Below are 21,934 nucleotides of genomic sequence, written 5' to 3' on the forward strand. Positions count from 1 at the left end.
CATCTGTCACTTCCATTTGTAGCTAGGTTTGTAGCAGCTCTTTCAAAAAGGAAGACTGGAGATCAGCCATCCTGGTTTGGGGGCTGTATGGTTAGGCCATTCAAGATGGCTGTTCTCTTGCTCTGTACATCCCTCGCTTGACCAGTGCCTGTTTCTCTCACATGACTGTATAATCTGCTTAATTATAGCACTTAAACAGTCTATGGTAACTGGTGAGCCCACTTGATGTCAATTCCCCCTATAAATGGTAGCCTTCTTCTCTCTTGCTGAGTCGTGAAGACTGCTGTAATGTCCTACCCACCATCTGCCACACATGGTGGGGTGTCACTCCGGGCTCCTTTGTGTAAGTTCCGCCTATCCAATAAACCATGATGTCCCTATTGCTGTCTCTGGGCCCTCTCTTCAGTCTTGGAGGCTGGACAAGACTTGAAGGGCTGGCGGGTGCAGCCCAGCAGAGACCAAGATCAGTGTCTGAAACCAGGTTTTCCTCTAACAAGGTGGGTATGGACAAATAACTTAATCTCATTGTGCCTCAGTTTCCTCACAATACAAAGTTTGGGCATGTTAAATGAACTTTAAATCTCAGTCCTAAAATTGTATTACACATATAAATATTCATAGCTTTTCAAATTTGGTGTAATCACTTGAAACTTACCCTCCTACTAGAGAAAAATCTGAATTTCTAAAAGCCTGAGGTTGACTTTAAAGATGGAACTTAAGAACAAGGAATTGTAGGGACTTCCCTGGTGGTCAGGACTCCACACTCCTGGTGCAGGGGACCCAGGTTCAACCCCTAGTCAGGGAGCTGGATCCCACATGGCACAACTAAAAGCCTTCATGCCACAGCCAAATAAATATTTTAAACAAACAAAAATAACCCCCAAGGAATTTCAGAGTTTTAGCTATAAGAATCAGGGACGGGGGAGCCTGGTGGGCTGCCATCTATGGGGTCGCACAGAGTTGGACACGACTGAAGCGACTTAGCAGCAGCAGCAGCTTTAAGAATCTAGATAGATAATATACCCCAACTTCCTCATTTTGTCTTCTCCCTTTTAGTCTTTTCTTTCCTTTCTTCTTTTTTTTTTTCAACATATTTTCTAGATTCTGGTAGGCACCAGGCACTGAGCTAAGAGATGGAGACCAGGCCTGAGTCCTCAGCTTTAAAGACCTTCCAGGACAGTGGGCACAGACAAGTGAATGCAGTATTAAAACACAAGGAAGTGAGGTTACAACAGAGCATAGGGTACAGTGGAAGACAGAGGCCATCTCAGGTTGGGGTAGGGATGAGAGTCAGGGAAGTGTCCCTGGGGAAATGACATCTAAACTGAGGCCAGGAGTCGGGGTAGGGGGCACATTTCTAGGCAGAAATGCAACATGTGCCTCTGAATATCACAGAGACAACTCTGGAAAGGTGGGCAGTAATTCTACAGGGAACGCAACCAGCTGGTGGTACAAATGGAGCTCAAGGTCCTAACTCCAAAGTTACAGGCTTGGTTGAATGTCAGTGATGTGAAGTAATAGCTTTGGGTTTTTTCGGGGTTTTTTTTGGCACAGGTGAAATACTACAGGGCCTTGCTGCCATCACCTTTATTAAGACTCGGGCTCTTTCCTGGACTCTCTCGGTTTAGGATATTCCCTCTCTGGCTTGAGGGTCTTTATCAGTAACTCATCAACACAGAATAATCACATCACAGACTGGTCATCTGAGAAGTCACCACCACCCATCTACTTTGGGGATGGAGATCTTTCAGCTTCTGAGTGGTGTGGATGGACAAAGATCCCGGTTGACGGGTTTAGGAGACCATCCAGGTCAATCACAGGATAGTTATGAGTCATGATGGTTGTTTTCAAATATTTGAAGGATTGAAGGAGGGATTAGATGTGTTTTTTGTGGGTTGAAGGGGAAGAAGGAGAAACCAAATGAACGTATATAGGTACAGATAACTTTATTGTTCCTAAATAAGAACTGGAGGCTTCCCCATCCTCACCCCTGCCTACTCTTTTCACTGTTGCTTTCTACGTATAGCTCCCTAGACCTTTCACTTTTTAAAAAAGCGTTTTGTGTAAATAATAAGCAAAAAAAAATAAAGAACTGGAGGCTGGTTGCACTGGAAGTAATGAGTATCTTTACACCAGAAGTATTTAAAACCAGGGCAGATGACCACTTGACCCAGGATGTTACCAAGGAGATTCATGCCTCTAAGACTTGATTTATAGAAGCTTAATCAAATCCTGCTGGCTCCTTCTGTGATTCTGCATTTTCATATTTGGCCCAGGCCAACTGAGGTTTAACTGTGCTAGTGTCTTATCTATTCTTCACAAAGTATTATTTACTCGCAGCTCTTCCCTGGTGGCTCAGACAGTAAAGAATCCACCTGCAATGCAGGAGACCCAGTTTGATCCCTGGGTTGGGAAGATTCCCCTGGAGTAGGAAATGGCTACCCACTCCAGTAGTCTGGCCTAGAGAATTCCATGGACAGAGGAGCCTGGCAGGCTACAGTCCATGGGGTTGCAAAGAGTCAGACATGACTGAGCGACTTTCACTTCACTAGTTAGCTGGCATTTCCAAGCACATTATTTTTACATTCCTAAATAAAGATACACTTAGTGTTTTTTGTGATACTTACAAAGGCAGTTTAGTGTCGGATTTTCTTTTTCACATAAAGAATTACTATATTTACCTAGAGGTAGTGAAACTGCTATACTTATGTGAGAAAATGGGTGGTTTGGCACATGCACAGGCGCACACACAGCCACACATGTAGTCTGGTGCGTGTGCACTGCCTTATTTTGGGTGTGCTTTGTCCACGTGCTTACATGTTGTTCACGCTAGGATCCATTCTCTTACACACCAAAAGAAACTTTACAAATTCTTTCTTTTCTTTCACTTTCGTTTTTTATTGTGCAACCTGTGTTGCTCTTCCCTGAGTCTAAAGATATGGAGGGAGAGAAGGGAAGTGCAGTTGGTGAAAACTGAAGATATTACTGGCAGTTCCGACAGATACAATTTTTATTTCATTAACTCCCAAATATTCAGAGAGCAGTGGTAAAAGATGATTTATATTGTTTTTTTCAGGAAGCCTTCTCTGTTGCCAACATAGTAAACTAAAACATATAATTCGTTTTTACCTGCTTTCTGTGCTTGGTGCATGTAATATGTTATAAATCAGAAATATGAAACAAAATTTTGTTTTAAATTAGTATTCAGATGATACATTATGTGGAATCTAAAATAGGCATGTTTCAAAACCACATAATAGCTTTTTCAAAAGGAGAAAAGGAATGCAAGCCCATTTTCTAAGTGTTCAAAATCAAACAACATTCAAAGGACCAGTTGAGAAGAGTCAGATCATCCCTAAAAGCCATGGAACATAAATTACATTGACATATTATGCGAAGACACTTGTCCTGCACTAGCTCGCATAAGCGACCTTAGAGAGAAGCTTATGCTCAACTAACGACACATTAGGAAGGAAAAAAAAAATGTTCAATTGCTGCTGGTTGTCATGGCTTGTTGTGCGCCAAGAGGGCTGCTGGGAGGGGCTCCGACAGTCCCCGGGCACTCTGTGTAGAGTTGGCGGGGAAGGGCCTCTGGGAGAGCTGATGACTGTGCAGAGGATGAATAAATCATCTCTCTCAAGGTAATCCTGGGGAGGGCTTCCCCTCACAGAGTCATCAGCATCTGGCCTCTGCATGCAAATGTAAAATTAGAGTTTTATGTTGTACTGAAATGGCAGCCCACGGAAAAGATCCCCGCCAAACATGACAAGCAGCAATGGTGGGGGCAGCAGCAAGCAGCTCTGTATTGGCTGACAGACTTTTCCCCCCTTCCAGTGGTTTTTTGTAAGATAAAAATGTTTTCACTAGTGATTTTTTTTTTTTTTAACCATAAAGAATGGTAAAAGCGAGGGGGACTCCAGGCAAAAATCCCCTAAAAGCACTGCAGGGACAGGGCCCGGACCTGAGGAGGGCAGGTGATTTTAAAAAGAAAGAAAAGGACAACTGGGAGCAAAGGATGGGACAAAGTCTGAAAAGCCAGAGAGCAGATGACAGAAGATTCTACAGCTGCTCACTGCAGCTGCTCCCATAGTCTCCTCTGCTTCAGAGCAGAGACAAATGTGTTTAGAAATGAAAGGCAAGAGGCAATGGGAAAAATGTGCCTTCCATTTCTAACCAACTGGAATATAATCTTCACAAAGCTCATCCTGTTCTCATGAGGAGGTTATTTTTAGGATTCAAATATAGGCAAAATACTAACCAGCAAACCCTACGTGCTTCTTAGCTGGAAGCACAATTGGGTACACTCAAATTATCAAGAGCACATTGCAATTTCTAAGGACAAACTTGTAGTTGGAGCCTTGAACCTTAGAAATGGTAGCAATTTAGTAATACGATAGTTTATGGCCTTGCCCAACTGTTTCTGAACTCATAAAATGCTTTGTCACATGTAACCTTAATTTTTATATGCTTTAGGCCACATAATGGCTTTAGGCCATTGTTTCTTCGTTTAAACTCAATACAAATAAAGATAGTTGATCCCTCTACTCTGAGATGATTTCCAAGCACTCTGGATCCTGTTGAGCTCTGTGCTATCCTGAGGAGTGGCTCCGGTTGACTTGAAATCCTATCCTGAGGAAATAAATACAGGGTTGGGAGGTGGGGAGGGGCAGGCCAACTCCACCCACCCCCGTGTTTCCTTCAGGCTCCCTAAGTGTCCTGAATGGTAGAGTTTTTACCTCCTTGATAGCTGAGCACATTTATGATCAGAAAAAGATGTTCTTCCAAAATGTCAGCAACTGAGAGAAGTCACAAAAGAGGAAGAGAATGAAGAGTAACCTCATAGTTACTGGGCTATCTTACAGATTTAAAAAATATAATGAGCTCAAAAAACTTAGTAGTTTGTCTAACATCACACAGGCGAGTCAGAACTCAAAGGTCTGTGAGAATAAAATTTCTACTACAAGACAGCCTTGGAGGTAGGAAGGGAAGTGGAGAGCTCAGAATTCCCTAGAGTTCTCCCCCCTGAAGGTTAATAAAATGCAGACAAGAATGCGTATCTCATTGATTCAAAAAAGGAGAAGCCATTTCTGAGGCTATGTGGCTTCCTGGGGCAGTGGCACCCTCCTCCTGACTCCAGCTGGGCACTTAGAACCACGTGAGCTGCTCCAAGGTCTCCTGCCAGGCTGAGTCTGTGGAGGCCTAGAGCTAACAGGTGCACCACCTCCCAGCTCAATTAGGCATGACACAAATCTGGAGGGACAGTGGTCCACAGAGCATGTTGCAGTCTGAGCAGCCTTAAGGATAACAAACATGCCACTAAATGCAAAGCTCTTAGTTCTTTTTTCATTATTACTTTTATTGGAGTACAGTTGAGTTTTACAATGCTGTTAGTTTCTGTGGTACAGCAAAGTGAATCAGTTAGACACATACACATATCCACTCTTTCTTTTAAGAGTCTTTTCTCATACAGGTCATTACAGAGTACTGAGAAGAGTTCCTTGGGCTCTACAGTAGGTTCTTATTCATTATCTTTTTTATATAGTACGGGCAAAGCACTCTGTTCTCTTGAGACGTGTTCTAACTAACATGTTCAGAGAACTGAGATAATTTCAGTTGGCAATTCAACTAACAGAATAACAGTGCTGACCTCCAGCATGAGTCATATTCATCATCTGACCCCAGCCTGTTTAATCCTAAAATATTTCCCATAACTCCCCCAAATCTGTCTGTTCCAGGGACGAAGTTTCTTTGTTGTCCTGCCTGTCTCCCTCACTCCTGCCTTTGTGCCCCAGCTGCTACTGAATCCTCTAACACACCTTCACTTCCCCCCACCCAGCAAATCCTACTTTCGAGGCCCATCTCAACACTCAACTTTTCTCCATCGAGTCTGCCTTGATAACTCCAGTCAGCAGTGGCCTCTAAAATCCTGCGCTGCTGTGACAAGTATCTCCAGTCTTTGTTTTCATATGGATTATGTTCAACTTGGAACTTGACTGTGGTGCTCTGTAAACACTCATTATCACAACTCTGTAACCTCCCCCATCCTCATCACCGAACTGTAAGCACCTTGAAGGCCAAGCCTCTGTTGACAAACTAAAATGACTGGCAAAGAGAGTACCACAGCAGTGATCTGACTCCTAACTCTGAGTCTATTCTTTTGTTCACTTTGGATTTAAACCAGATGGGAGCTGAAGAACACTGTCCTTTGAGACTCAACAAAATCAGCTCAAATCCTGTTCCTTTGTGCAGTGGGAGCCCTACATTCCTTTCTAACTGTCTGGGGGATTCTGGGAGGGAGTGGGTAGTTTACAATTTCTTTTTCTAGTCATGTTTGGCTGCAAGTTCTTGCTTCTGTAGACTTACAGACTTCAGTGGCTGCAAGGAGCATATTGCTATCCCTAAGACCAACATTTCCAGACATGGAAAACTCAGCTTCTTTTCTTGCTTCAGTTAATGGACTGAAGCAGGAATGATGCCCACATGGGAGAAAAATCAGAAGTGAAGCATATGTGTCCTAGGTCTTCAAATATTAATGCTTCATTATGGGTACTATTTGCCTTTGAAGATTTAGAAAAGAAATATAATACTTTGTATTAATCCTTCATTACATAGAGTAGGATGCAAGAAATTAACTTAGAATTTTTCTTTGCCATTTTCTAAGTGACTGATTTATTACTTCAGCCATAACCACGGAATAAATGAAAGCTGCTTCACTATCTTTCATGTAAGACAGCCTAGTAATTGCTAATTAAACATATACCGACTTTTGAAGTTTAATCATCATTTTACCTCAAATAGATACTACTGTGTTTTCTGTTTCTTTGGCCCAAACAGGATGCTTCTAGTTGAGAGGGGGCCGTGTGAGTACAGACTCTAGTGTCAGGCTCTGTGGATTCAAATGTTCTCCTATTACTTACTAGTTATGTGACTTGATGGGCTTCCCAGATGGCTCAGCAGTAAAGAATCCACCTGCAATGCAGGTGCCACAAGGAGACACATGTTCGATCCCTGGGTCAGGAAGATCCCCTGGAGAAGGGAATGGCTACCCACTCCAGTATTCTTGCCTGAAGAATCCCATGGACAGAGGAGCCTGGTGGGCTTTGAGACTCCACAGGGTCTCAAAGAGTTGCTTCACAACTGAAGCAACTTAGTACAAACACATGCATCTGACTTAATAAACTACCTAACCTCTCAGAACCAAATGGGGCTAAGAATAGTACTTAGCTTGTATGGATTAAATAAATATGTATAAACACATATTTGAACAATATTTGACACATAGCAAACATTCAGGGGAGCAGGCTTATTTTCTTTTTCATTTGGTATCACATGGTTTTTGCGATATATGCCTTGTTAGAGGCATTCTGAAAGAGATGGGAATCCCAGACCACCTGACCTGCCTCTTGAGAAACCTGTATGCAGGTCAGGAAGCAACAGTTAGAACTGGACATGGAACAACAGACTGGTTCCAAATAGGAAAAGGTGTACGTCAAGGCTGTATATTGTCACCTTGCTTATTTAACTTATATGCAGAGTACATCATGAGGAACACTGGGCTGGAAGAAGCACAAGCTGGAATCAAGATTGCTGGGAGAAATATCAATAACCTCAGATATGCAGATGACACTACCCTTATGGCAGAAAGTGAAGAGGAACTCAAAAGCCTCTTGAGGAAAGTGAAAGAGGAGAGTGAAAAGGTTGGCTTGAAGCTCAACATTCAGAAAACAAAGATCACGGCATCTGGTCCCATCACTTCATGGGAAATAGATGGAAAAACAGTGGAAACAGTGTCAGACTTTATTTTTTTGGGCTCCAAAATCACTGCAGATGCTGACTGCAGCCATGAAATTAAAAGACGCTTGCTCCTTGGAAGGAAAGTTATGACCAACCTTGATAGTATATTAAAAAGCAGAGACATTACTTTGCCAACCAAGGTCCGTCTAGTCAAGGCAATGGTTTTTCCCGTGGTCATGTATGGATGTGAGAGTTGGACTGTGAAGAAAGCTGATCGCCGAAGAATCGATGCTTTTGAACTGTGGTGTTGGAGAAGACTCTTGAGAGACCCTTGGACTGCAAGAAGATCCAACAAGTCCATTCTAAAGGAGATCAATCCTGGATGTTCATTGGAGGGACTGTGCTAAAGCTGAAACTGCAATACTTTGGCCACCTCATGCGACGAGTTGACTCACTGGAAAAGACTCTGATGCTGGGAAAGGTTGGGGGCGGAAGGAGAAGGGGACGACGGAGAATGAGATGGCTGGATGGCATCACCGACTCTGTGGACATGAGTTTGAGTGTACTCCGGGAGTTGGTGATGGTCAGGGAGGCCTGGCGTGCTGTGATTCATGGGGTCGCGGAGAGTCGGACACGACTGAGCGACTGAACTGAACTGAACTGAACTGAAGGGGCTGAATTGTGTTCCTTCAAATTCATATGCTGAAGCTCTAACCCCAAAGACCTCGAATATAGACCTCTACATCTATTAGAGACAGGGCCTTTAAAGGGGGTAATTAAATCAAAATGGGTTCATTAATCCAAAATGACTAGAAGAGTACGTTAGGACACAGACAAATAGAGGGATGATCGTGTGAGGACACAGTGAAGGCAGCCAGCCACCTGCAACCAGGGAGAGGCATGAAAAGAAATCAAACTTGCCAACACACCTTCATCTTGGATTTGGAGCCTCCAGAATCGTGAGAAAATAACCTTCTGTTGTTTAAGCTACACAGTTAGTGGTATTTTGTATGGCAGCCCTAACAAACTAATACATGTATCAAAATTAAATTTGGTTAAAAAAGGTAAATCTGCTGGTTTGTTGTTACATTTCTCACTGCATTTCACTGATAGGACCACTTTAAGTTTTTGCTTTTTGTGAGGCTGAAATCATAGTGGTTAGGAGCACTCTAGTCTCGGTTCTGTCACTTTCTAGCATGATCCTTTAGGCAAGCAAAGCCTAAAGACATATATAAGGGCTGTTTAAGCTCCACTACTTCATGGGTGTGTCAAGACTAAATGAGATAATATGTACCACAGTGCCTGGCACACAATAAATATGAAGTTAATAAAAGTCTGTCTATCTAGCTGTGTATCTAAATGTCCTCTGATGGTGGTACAGATGGGAGAGAGGAAAACATTTTCTCAGCACCTGACATTTTCTGATTTTTTAAAATCCAAATAAAAAAATCTGAGGTTCATACAAATTGTTTTCTCCAAGGTTTCAGAGAGTATGATGGAGCTAGGATTCATAGGCAGGTATGTCTAATTACAAGATATATTCTCTTTCCACTATATCACATTACCTTTCCCATAAATTTTCTTAGGTTCTAGTATGCTGTTCCCAAGACCTACCTAAACATGAGTGTGTGTGTGTATACACACATTTGATGCAGGGGGCAAGAGCACGAGGAAATTAAATATTTTCAAGAGGTTTTCTCATATATGAAAGAAAAGCAAAAAAGAAAAAATTAAAATCCAACCTGTAGGTAGAAGTAGTTCTAGCGTTGGTAACTCTTCTGACATATGTGCTTTATATTCTCACATTGCAGTGTCCTGATTTGAACCAACAGGCTATGATTTCTAAAGGATTATAACTTGTGCTGCTATTGGACCAACCCCAATGTCTAATTTTAGCACAGGACTGGCTCTGGCAATATTTAGTCCTAGTTAAATAAGTGTGTGTTCTCAATTACTAAATGATAGTTTTCTGTTTCATTTTCTAACTTTTCTATTCCCTTCCACCCCCATCAGAGTTGCAGACCAGGACCAGCTACCTACGGAGTTATTTTAATATACCCAAAAAGGCGTGGTCCAACTAGTTTCTTTAACAACAACAAAAAACTCAATAAAACAATAAGGTGATCACTTTTTGAATCATTTGGTTTTTACTAAATTGTTGTTGTTCAGCTGCTCAGTCTTGTCCAACTCTTTGAAACCCCATGGACTGCAGCATGCCAGGCTTCACTGTTCTTCACTGAATTACTTCCCAGAAAATATTTAATTCCATCATGTGAGCAGTTAACTCATATTTATTTTTGTTAAAAATAGACTAGCTCATAAAGATACCAATTTTTAAATGTTTCAATGTGAACAGCCACGTATACATTTCTATCACTTCAATTAAAAACAGAAGCCAAAGCTGGGAATGGGACTATTTTTCTAAGTGGAGTTAGATGGCTGTGTGAACTACTTTGCTCTAGAAATAATTTTTGCTACTTCACTAGTATTGTACTATGATAGAAGCTTGTTTCCATGATATTTAGATACTTGGGTTTGAGATGTGAAAACTTCTATATTCAAAAACTCATTAATCCAGCAGAAATAGTTTAAATGCTTACTGTAAATCACAGTGCAAATCTGCAAGACAATTAATGGGACTGTCATTGTCAACAGAATGAAGAGCAAAAGGCTGAAAACTGTTTTAAAAAAAAACCTTCTCATCAAAAAGAATACAGACAGAGCATAGTTTGAGGCAAATAGGCAAAAAAGCTTATTCTGCTCCTTTTGCCCAATTTCAAGGGTAGTTACTATGTGGGAGGTCACCAAAGTTATGTCCAAGGGTCTGAAAATCCACATGTTCTCCAAAACCAGTTTGAAGGATGCTGCATAAGAAAGAGGTTGGAAACCACTGCCTCAACCTCCCTTTGACTTTCTTTCTACCGTGTCTTCAGGAAGCGATGAATAAGAAATTCATGGAGAAGAATTCAAAGTGGAAATGGAGATGAGAGTAAAGCAGTATTGATCCCATTGTCATTAACCAGAAGTAGTAGAATGGAGCAAAGTTAGAGTGCTGTTTCTTCTTTGTACTATGCTAACTTAAGTACTGAGTTACAATGCCCTCAAAGAATACAGCCACTATATGGACAGTGACTATTCACCTGGATTTCTGTGATTTGAGGTCCCTCAAAATGACTGGAATGGCTTCTAAATAAAGCAGGCTATTCCATTACATTATTTCCTAAACTAAGTCAGTACCAAATTGAAAAAGAATCAGTGGAATTTCCAGTCAGGTGGCATAGTGAATTCATGCTTCAGTTCATCCTGTATGCTTTAAACGCACGATAATGCAGATAAAATAGAAAAACAGAAAGCCAAAGGTCATTGCTGGTCTCAAAAAAATGAGATAAACATCTTTGTGCACTAGAAACACAACAGAAATGCAAGGCAGTGAGCTGAGCTAAAGCTGCAGCCCATCAAGGCCTTGAAACAGCTGGTGGCAAAGGGAAATTCAGCTCTGGTGGAACACCAAGGCTAAAATGCTCTAGTCAAGACAGAGACCGAAGCTAGCATTGTTCTCAAAGCCAGGAACTGGAACACACCAACCATCCTGGTTTCTCCAGGACACTCTCTGCTTTACCAGTGAAAATCCTGAGTTTCAGAAAATCTCTGCTCTGGGTAACCAGTGATGATTTGTCACTTAACTTTTCCCAGCCCCGTGAAAGGGAGCTGGATAAAACTGCTGCCAATATATTGCCTGGAGCTGTGGATTTATCAGAAGTAGTGGACCCAAGAAAGCAAAAAGACAAAAAAACCCCATCATTACAGCAAATGAACTGAGATACCAGCTGCTCAGTTCCTAGATTAGACATATTCCTAACATTGATAAGGAGCAGGAACCTTCTAAAGCCATCTGAAGATCTTGTTTCTGGACTGGAGCATGGAATGGAGATAAAGGCAGATGAAAATACTCATTAAACTGGAGAAGGAGTAAGAAAGAATAACGGAAATATCTCCCACTCAGTGATTGGGCACATCAAAATCCCAAAATACATAAAGAAGTTAATGCTAAAAAGATAGCTGTGCAATGATGGAGTGACCAGTACCTGACTAGATCGCCTGTCATAAAAAAATTATAAAAATAAAAACATATATATATAAAACAATTGTCAGAAGCTGAACAGGCTGCATGGGACTCTGTTCCTTGGGAAGAGAAAACAAACGAATTGAGTTCTCAAATGCCCCAGTTTTCTGCCTGGAGGTTCTTTGTGAATTGACATTACAAAGAAAGAGAATTCAAGCAGAGCACAGTGGTTTTGCTGAGTTGAAGAGAGACTGGAACTCCGGAAGTAAATGCAATTTGAGAAGCAGAGTACCAGGGAGGAGAGAGGTGTGCAGAGACAGAGTTCCAGAAATCTGCACAAGGGTCATCTCAAGTGTTTGTCTGAATATTAAGATGCACTTGTACAAGACAGGACCCCACAAGGCCAGGCAAAACAACCGGAAGAAGAACAGCTCTCAGAGGAAAAACTACTGGGGATGTGAGACTCAAGCAGTGCTTTCACGGAGATGGTAAGCATTTAAATTCCAACCAGTAGAGAGACCTCTTGAACACGAGTTTTCGGTAAAAGACAATCTTCCATGGCATTTTTCCATGTCTTATAACAATTTTGTCCCAGACTACCTTTCCAAGGATATTTGTATATTCAATAGCCTTTTGATGCTATTGGTGTCACCCTCCATGACAAAGCATAGCTTTGTTTCCTGAGCAGGAAAATAGAATGGCTCCTTCCAGGGCAAAGTTTGGACAGATTTGCTAGCAGCTATAAGGTGAGAGGTTCCTAAGCTCAGGGTTCCTCAGCTGTGATCCAGATCCACAGTGTGTGTGACATCCAACTTGGATCCACTCTGCAACACCCCCATGATGTTCAGGGACCAAGGGAAACCAATGAGAATATGAAACTTAGGATGCCTGCTGTACTGTAATAAAGTCCTTTGTCTCTGACTAAGGACTCCTTTGTCTTCTGCCAGAATCCAGGCTACTTTTGTAGGCCTGCAAGTAGGGTAAAATCTCAGCCACTGACTAGTCCCTGATTGACAGCATTTAATAGAGATTCTTTTGTGACTCCATGAACTGTAGCCCACCAGGCTCCTGTGTCCATGGGATTTCCCAGGCAAGAATACTGGAGTGGGTTGCCATTTCCTCCTCCAGGGGATTGTCCCATCCCAGGGATTGAACTTGTGCTTCCTCTGTCTCCTGCATTGCCAGGCAGTTCTTTGCCACTGAGCCACCAGGGAAGCCCAAAATAATTACTATCTGGCTCTTTAAAGAAAAATTTTTAACTCCTTCTGCTTTAGAACCATCTTAACAAAACTTTAAAACAAGACTTGAAAGGATCAAGCTGATCTGAAAGTAAATTAACTGCCTGCTGAAACAAAATACTGTCAAAAAGGAAGACAAGAAAGTCTAGAAACTCAATAGTACGGTTCAGCACCAACAGAAAATTAGGAGACACATAAAGAAGAAAGGAAATGAAACTCACAAGTAGGATAAAATCAGTCTACTAGAATAGAAAAGGACTTTAAAATAGACCTTATAAATATGTTCAAGGATATAGTGAAAAACATGAAATAATTTGGAAACAAGTATCTAAACAGAGACACTAAAAGAAATTTTGAAAATCTTATATAATTTCTAGAGTTGAAAAATTACATTATTTGAAAGAAAAATTTCATTGCAAGGGCTTAACAGCAGCAGATCACTGTGGAAGATCAGTGAACCTGAAAAAGAGACAACGGGAATTATACAACCTGAAGCATTGGGGAGAAATACAAAAAGGATAGGGCCCCAGTGAATTGTGGAACAACATCAAGGAGTATAATTCAGAAGTAGAAGAAAGAGACTGGCAGAAAAAAATATTTGAAGAAATGATGATTGAAATAGTCCCACAATAGATGAGAACCATTAACTCATAGGTCGAAGAAATGCAATAAACCCTGAGAGGGATAAACACAGGATCATCACACCAAGGAACATCATAATTAAGTTTCCATAAACCAATGATAAAGAGAAAATCTTAAAAGCAGTCAGAGGGGGAAAAAAAGATACATTACATAGAGGGGAACAGAGATAAGAATGATTACCAATTTTTCATCAGAAAAAAAGTAAGCCAGAAGACAAGTATTGAAAGCAAACAAACATGCAAATAAAAACATCATCAACTTAGAATTCTTTATACAGAAAATGTAACTTTGAAAATGAAAACAAAAGAAAGACCCTTCCTGACAAAAGTGACAGAATCTGTCACCAGCAGACCTGGACTGTAAAAACTTGTAAAGAAAATTCTTTAGGTTGAAGAAAACAATACCAGCTGGAAAAGTGATTGCATACAAAGGAATGAACACTGGAAATTATATATACATACACACATATATAAATATAAAAATAAAATAAGTTTTAGGGAATTCCCTGGTGGTCCCATGGTTAGGGCTTTGTGTTTTCATTGCCAGGGCCTGAGTTCAATCCCTGTTTGGGGAACTAAGATACCACAAGCTGTGTGGTGGGGCCAAAAAATAAAATAAATTTTAAAAAAGACTATTGACTATGTAAAACAAAATATTTAGAATGTATTGTGGGTGTATAAAATATGTATAGAAATAAAACATCTGGTAACCAAAACACAAAGTATTGGAAGGGAGAAATGGAAGTATACTATTGTAAGGTGAGTAGTATAATATTATTTGAAGGTAGACTGTGGTAAGTTAAAGACATGTGTTGTAATCCTTAAAAAGCTAAAACAGAGCCATAACTAATAAACAATAGAGATGATAAAATGATTTAAAATAGTCAAATATCTCAAAAGAAGGCAGGAAAAGAAGAAAAAAGAACTTAGAATAGATGGCATAAGTAGAAAGCAAATAGCAAGAGAGCAGACTTAAACCAAACATATCAATAATTATAGTAGCTATAAATGGACTGCTGCTGCTGCTGCTAAGTCACTTTCAGTCGTGTCTGACTCTGTGTGACCCCATAGACGGCAGCCGACCAGGCTCCGCCGTCCCTGGGATTCTCCAGGCAAGAACACTGGAGTGGGTTGCCATTTCCTTCTCCAATGTGTGAAAGTGAAATCGCTCAGTCGTGTCCGACTAGTAGCGACCCCATGGACTGCAGCCCACCAGGCTCCTCTGTCCATGCAATTTTCTAGGCAAGAGTACTGGAGTGGCTTGCCATTGCCTTCTCCAATAAATGGACTAGGCACATCAATTAAAAGGCAGAGAAATCTGACTGGATAATAAAGCAAGGCCTAACTATATACTGTATATGAGAAACACATTGTAAACATAGAGATAGATTAAAAGGATTTAAAAAGATACACAATATAAACACTAATTATAAGAAAACTGAAATGGCTATATTAACATTAAACAAAGTAGACTTTAGCGGGACAAAGAATATTACCAAAAATAAAGAGGGAGATTTCATAATAATAAAAGAGTCAATCATTAGAAAGATTTATAACAATTCTAAATATGCATTCAGCTAATAATACAGCTTTAAAATACAAGAAATAAAAACTAATCCAACCAAAGGGACATACAAACAAATTCACAATGACAGAGATTTCAGCTCCTTTTTGATCGATAAAGCAACTGATAGAACAAAGAGAAAATCAGCAGAGATATAAATGACTTTTATAATCAGCCAACTTAGTCTAATTGACATTTACAGAATACTATCTAAAAACTTCAGGATACACATTTCTTTTCAAGTGCACAAAGAAAATGCACCAAGAAAAGCTGTTTGCTGGGCCTCACAAGTTCCAAAAAAAATGAAAATGACTGAAATTACAAAAATATGATTTCTGACTATAAAATGAAATTACAATACAATATATGTGCAAATCCCCAAATATCTAGACGTTAAATAACATTTTTAAATAGCCCATAGGTAAAAGAAGAAATTACAAGAAAGTATTTTGAACTGAATATACCATATACCAAAATTTGTGCAGTAGACAAAAGCAGTGCTTACAGGGAAACTGAAAGCAGATCATCTTTGATTAGGGATCATAAAGAATGATCCGAATGTCCGAACTGAATTAAAAAAAATTTTAAAGCAGCAAGCTATTGAAAGATACAAGAGTTCAAAAGAAATTAAGATACATACATTTTTTTCACAGTATATTTCTCTTCAAGTATACGAGTCCCACGATTCTTCTAAAGGAAAAAAAGGATCTATGAGACCCAAATGAAGCTAAAAATATCTTCAAATAATGCCTGTAAAATAGAATTGGTGAGATAGACTTTAAAAATTTAGTCAGCATGACTAATATTCCCATGTCATTTTCTAGTTACACTCTCATAAAGACAGATTCACTCAACAAGTTATTGTTGAGCATTTACTACATTCTAGGAATATACTAGGAATATGGGAAGGAGGTAAAAAGGAAAAAAGTTCCAAGCATGCATGGATTTTCCTTGTGAGCAGGGCAGACAGATGATAATCGACAATAAACAAGTAAAAGTACGTAGTATTTCACCACATGAAATAAGTGAAAAACAGAGCAGGGAAAGTGCTGGTGTTGGGGGAAGCTGTAATTTTAAAGAGTGAACAGGAAAGGTTATATTGAGAAGGTGATATTTGAGGAACAATCCAAAGAAAGTAAGGGAACAAACCACGCTGGTGCAAGTGTTATGAGTGTGTCAGGTGTTGGAGGGAAGAGGTCCATGTGGCTGGTGCAAGAGGAGCCCAGGGAGAGAAGCTGGAGATTGAGTTAGAGGCAAAAGACAGGAAAAACCAAATAAGGCTTTGAAAGCCTTGCCAGGGACTTTAGCTTTTACCCTCAGCGAGATGTGCAGCCTCTGGAGGGTTTTGGGCAAAGGAGTAGCAAGATCTTGGATTTTTCTGGCTATTGAGATGAGTAGAGTTTGAAGGGGAGCAGGGGTTCAAAGAAGGATACCACTTAGGAGGCTACTGCAAGAATCCAGGAAGAGTGCAGAGAGCTGCTTCCAACCAAGTGGTAGCAATTTATGCAAAGAGAAATGATCCAGCAGAGAGGGCGGGAATGATGATGAAGAAAAGAAAGGAAGATTGCTGATTCACTGTCTTTGAGTAGGAGGGAAGGGATAGGATCTAGTGCACAAGCTGAAGAGATACAGAGTTTGGAACATTTCATTCATAGTAACAGGAAGAAACGAAGAGAATATACACAGAAACTGGCAGGTGATGGTGGTGGGATCTGTGGATATTCTTCTCTGATTACTCCTATTTCTCAGGGAAACAGGACACAAGGGCTGAAAAGGAAAGAGGGAAGGAGGCATTTGTGACTTCAGGAGGAGAAAATATGAAACAGCGAATCAGGAGAGTAAGAGAATGAATAGATTGGATTTGCCCTGGTTGGTCTTCTCCACTGAAGATACATTCCAAACAGTTCTCTAAACATTTGCTCCTGAATCTATGTACATGAAGAAAACATAATTTGGGAGTCAAATAATTATCAATGTCTGTCTATATTATCCATATTCTATTCTGGAGAGAGAATGAAAATTCTGCCTGCTAGTAAGGGTAGAGATGCCTCAGAAATATATAGCTCAATGTGAATGAAATGCTGGCAGATTTGTAGCTTTCTTTTATTTTTGCAGATTAAGGTTCTCTGTTTTGAATTCCTTCTTTATTACAAGAACACTTTCAAAAGAGAATCAGCACATCATAAATTTAAATGCAGTTATTATGTATACTTCCCATTTACTCTAAAATTATAGCTGAAGTAAAAACTTAAAGGAAGAAATTAATGCCACAGAGGGAAAAATACTTATTTAAGAGGCTGGAATGTTCGAACATTTTCCAAAAGATCATTAAGTTTTCTAATGACCAACTGACACAGAAAGCTTAGGAAAGATGAGTTTTTTTTTCATAGCCTGCAGATACCAGCTAACAAAATCATGTGAAATAAGTAAGGGTGTAAGTTGTGTCATAAACATGCTGAAATTATAAATCTGTAAATCCTCTGATAGAGTGACAAGGAGACTAATTATCATTTTGCATTTCGTCTATTGATGAGACTCAGGAAAGACGCAAAGCAAGTCTGGTGTTTTACAAGACATGAGCAGTGTGTTGGTTCTCCTAAAACATCTGCTTCTCCTAAAACTCTGTATTTGAGGAAAAAAGAACTCATACCTAAATTACATTACTGGACTACACTTACATGTATATGTATTTCCAGAATCTAAACCTGTAAATGTCTCATCATCCCCAATCCCCCCAGTTCACTATCTTTACCTGTCCATACTCCAAAATAGGAACCTCCTGCACCTCCAACATGCTGATCCAAAGGACAGCTGTCTTTTCAATGGATGCATTTTAAATGATGTTGTAATGGGTTTTCCTTTGTACGTGGGGGGGATGGCAGATGATCATTTAAGAAAATCAGGTCCCTTCTGGGACTTACCTGGTGGCTCAGATGGTCAAGAATTCACCTGAAATGCAGGAGAGCTGGGTTCAATCCCTGGGTTGGGAAGGTCCCCTGGAGAAGGGAATGGCAACCCACTCCAGTATTCTTGCCTGGAGAATTTCATGGACAGAGGAGCCCGGTGAGCTACAACCCACAGGGTTGCAAAGAGTTGGACACAACCGATAGTAGTAAGGGCACTTACAATAATTACTGCTCAAGTTTGGGAATAAGATAAAAAAAAAAATTAGGAATTTAAAAGCCAACAAGACTCAAAACACTCTATTTTTTTTGGTATGAATGAGGCCAAATTAACCAAATTACCTTGCTGGTTCCTAAGCAAACATTTCTAAAAATCTTGTTCCAATTACTCTTAAAGATAAAGACAATTCCTAAGATAGAGCTATTTATTCTGCTTAGTTCAGTTTTGGTTTTGAATAGCTTTAGGCCGTTTTTCACTCTTGGGCAAAGCCCATGCAGCCATTCTCAGGTAGGTTTGACTTTTTCCAGATGGGCAACTTAAAAAATATTGGTTGAAAATGAGTAATACAGATGTTCAGATTAGATTCGGCCCATGATCACGAGGGCCTTTGGGTCTGTGCATGTCATGAGGGAAGCTTGCCCTCTGAAGCTGCTTCTCTACAGGTTAAGAATGCATACCAAAGCCACCCAATTTAAAGAAACAGTACATTATTAATGGTTGAAATATTAAAGGGGGGAACCAGATTTTAACTTAAAAAAATTTGTAAAGGGCGAGTCATATTTTCAGCCCATGCTACCACTTGAAGTAATGAGAATTTTCATAACTCCCTGAAATGCTTAACCTAAATTTACTTTTCATTCCCTCACAGAAAGGAAATGTAACAAAGAAGAACAAATTTGTCATAATGCCCTGATATAAGATATTCCTGATAAGTAAGTTTTAAAAAATAACTGCTGAACCGAGCTTCTTGTTTTATTCATAGCTTTTAATCATCTCAGCAGCTCCTGTCCCGCATTTGCGCACATAATTGAAGGTTGGCTGTGCTATACCCCACATTTCATTCTGCTACCATCAACTGTCTTCAAACTTCCAAAGTTTCTCAGGTTTAAATTTCCTTGCTTTCTGATAAATACTGTATCTATTTTGTGTAAAAGAAAAGGGAGAATATGCTTTATATGGATTATTTAAATACACAGCTAATCCTAAAGCCTTATTTGAATCACTGATAGCAAACAGAAGCTGAAAAAGCTGGGGCAACTTGGGCCAGACCAAGTAAGCCCTCTTTGTGTCTAGTTTGTTAGATATTCCTCAGGAAAATGGAGTCTGTGCTGGCCTCTACCTGTCTGAGAAACACTCTGTCCACATGTCTCATGGGTGCCGGTATAGGCCATTACCATCATTCTTAGCTTCTCAAGAGTAGGTGTTCACCTTAATTGCCTGCCCATCATGTAATACTCACAGATACCAAGTACCGAATACATTTTTGTCAAATTGATAAATAATTCCATAAGATAAGGGGTATGAACTTGATGACCTCAAGGTTTCTTTCCTGATCTAAAATTCTACAATTTCTGTTGGTCTCAGCCTCTACCTAAAGATTTTAAGAAATCCTAAGGTGAGAGGAGCTGTACCACGTTCAGGAGGCGGTGGCTGCTTGGGCACCGGAGGGCCGAGAGGAGCTGATCTACATTCAAAACAGGAGGCGTGGCCTTGAGGAGATACCCCTCGTCCAAGGTAAGGTACAGCGGCTGCGCCTTGCTGGAGCAGCTGGGAAGAGATACTCCACGACCAAGTGGAATATAAGAATCCAGTGTTCTGGGGAGGAAGGAACAAGATGGCGGAGGGATAAGATGGCAAGACCACTTTCTCCCCCACAAATTCATCAAAAGAACATTTGAGCGCAGAGTAAAGTCCACAAAACAACTTCTGAATACTGGCAGAGGACATCAGGCTGCCAGAAAATCAGCCCATTGTCTTCTAAAGGAGAGAGAAGAAATCCAGCTCCACCCACCAGAACACCGACACATGCTTCCCTAACCAGGGAACCCGGACAAGTCACCCGTTCAACCCCACACACAGCGAAGAAACTACGTAATAAAGAGAACTCCACAAACTGCAAGAAGAGGGAAAGGCCACCCCAAGCAAAGCAATATAAGCAAGATGAAGAGGCAGAGAAATACCCAGCAAGTAAAGGGACAAGATAATTGCCCACCAACACAAACAAAAGAAGAAGATATAGGGAATTTACCTGATAAAGAATTTCAAATTTTGATGGTGAAAATGATTCAAAATCTTGAAAGCAAAATGGAGTTACAGATAAATAACCTGGAGAAAAGGATTGAGAAGATGGAAGAAAGATTTAATAAGGACTTAGAAGAAATAAAAAAGAGTCAATATACAATGAATAATGCAATAGATGAGATCAGAAACACTCTGGAGGGAACAAACAGTAGAATAACAGAGGCAGAAGACAGGATAAGCGAACTAGAAGATAGAATTGTAGAAATAAATGAAACAGAGAGGAAAAAAGAAAAACGAATTAAAAGAAATGAGGACAATATTAGAGACCTCTGGGACAATGTTAAATGCTCCAACATTCGAATCATAGGAGTCCCAGAAGAAGACGACAAAAAGAAAGACCATGAGAGAATACTTGAGGAGATAATAGTTGAAAACTTCCCTAAAATGGGAAAAGAAATAATCACCCAAGTCCAAGAAACCCAGAGAGTCCCCAACAGGATAAACCCAAGGCGAAATACTCCAAGACACATATTAATCAAATTAACAAAGATCAAACACAAAGAACAAATATTAAAAGCAGCAAGGGAAAAGCAGCAAATAACACATAAGGGGATTCCCATAAGGATAACAGCTGATCTTTCAACAGAAACTCTTCAGGCCAGAAGGGAGTGGCAAGACATACTTAAAGTGATGAAAGAAAATACCCTACAGCCCAGATTACTATACCCAGCAAGGATCTCATTCAGATATGAAGGAGAAATCAAAAGCTTTACAGACAAGCAAAAGCTGAGGGAATTCAGCATCACCAAACCAGCTCTCCAACAAATGCTAAAGGATCTTCTATAGACAGGAAACATAGAAAGAGTGTATAAACTTGAACCCAAAGCAATAAAGAAAATGGCTACGGGATCGTACTTATCAATAATTACCTTAAACGTAAATGGGTTGAAATTTTCAAAAAGGCTAGGAAACAATTCTCATAGCCATCAATAGTTCAGTGTTGAGTTCATGAATAGTTTTTAAAGTTTGGGACAAACTGTAGTATTTGCTATTTGAAGTACTATTTGTAATTGGCATATTACGATGTAACATTGGTCTTCATTTCCATCTTAAAACGCCTAAAAATGCCTAACAGGTTTTTAGATTTGTGAATTTTAGTTGAAATGTATTTTACGATGTTACTAAACCTGCAGAAATATTGAAATATTTCAGAGAACTTATTCACTGTACATTTAATTTATTTTATTTATAAAAGTTATGAACTGTAGAAAGTTTTACTTGTTGGGTCAAATGCTTGTTGCTTCAAATGCTTGTTGCATTTGAAGTGCTAGTTACAAGAAAATCAAATACCTTCAATGTATAAATGCTATTAAGTTTTTAAAGGACTCTGGAGTATAAGTAAGTTTGTTTAAAGAAATTTAGTCTGTTCAACTTGAAAAAAATAAATAAATAAAATTGGAAAAAAATAATAAAATAAAATGACAAATGAGGAGCATTCCAAAAAAAAAAAAAGAAAATTGTGAAATTAGCTGAAATTAATAATTATGTT

General features: G+C 39.7%; 1 long non-coding RNA gene across 1 annotated transcript in view; it reads right to left on the bottom strand.

The window, feature by feature from the left end:
- LOC148776305 (uncharacterized) overlaps positions 1–20,970 on the bottom strand; it is a 28,339-nt gene extending 7,369 nt beyond the window's left edge. Inside the window, exons 1-2 of the long non-coding RNA XR_016038409.1 lie at positions 18,162–20,970; positions 15,881–15,930 (exon numbers count right to left, since the gene is read on the bottom strand). This is a non-coding gene — a long non-coding RNA (uncharacterized LOC148776305). The remainder of the gene's footprint in view (positions 1–15,880; positions 15,931–18,161) is intronic.
- Between the last annotated feature and the right edge of the window lie 964 nt (positions 20,971–21,934).

The sequence above is a fragment of the Moschus berezovskii genome, chromosome 10 (genome assembly GCF_049115385.1).
Source record: "Moschus berezovskii isolate FMDL1 chromosome 10, NW_MosBer_1.0, whole genome shotgun sequence".
In the NCBI taxonomy this organism is placed as follows: domain Eukaryota; kingdom Metazoa; phylum Chordata; class Mammalia; order Artiodactyla; family Moschidae; genus Moschus; species Moschus berezovskii.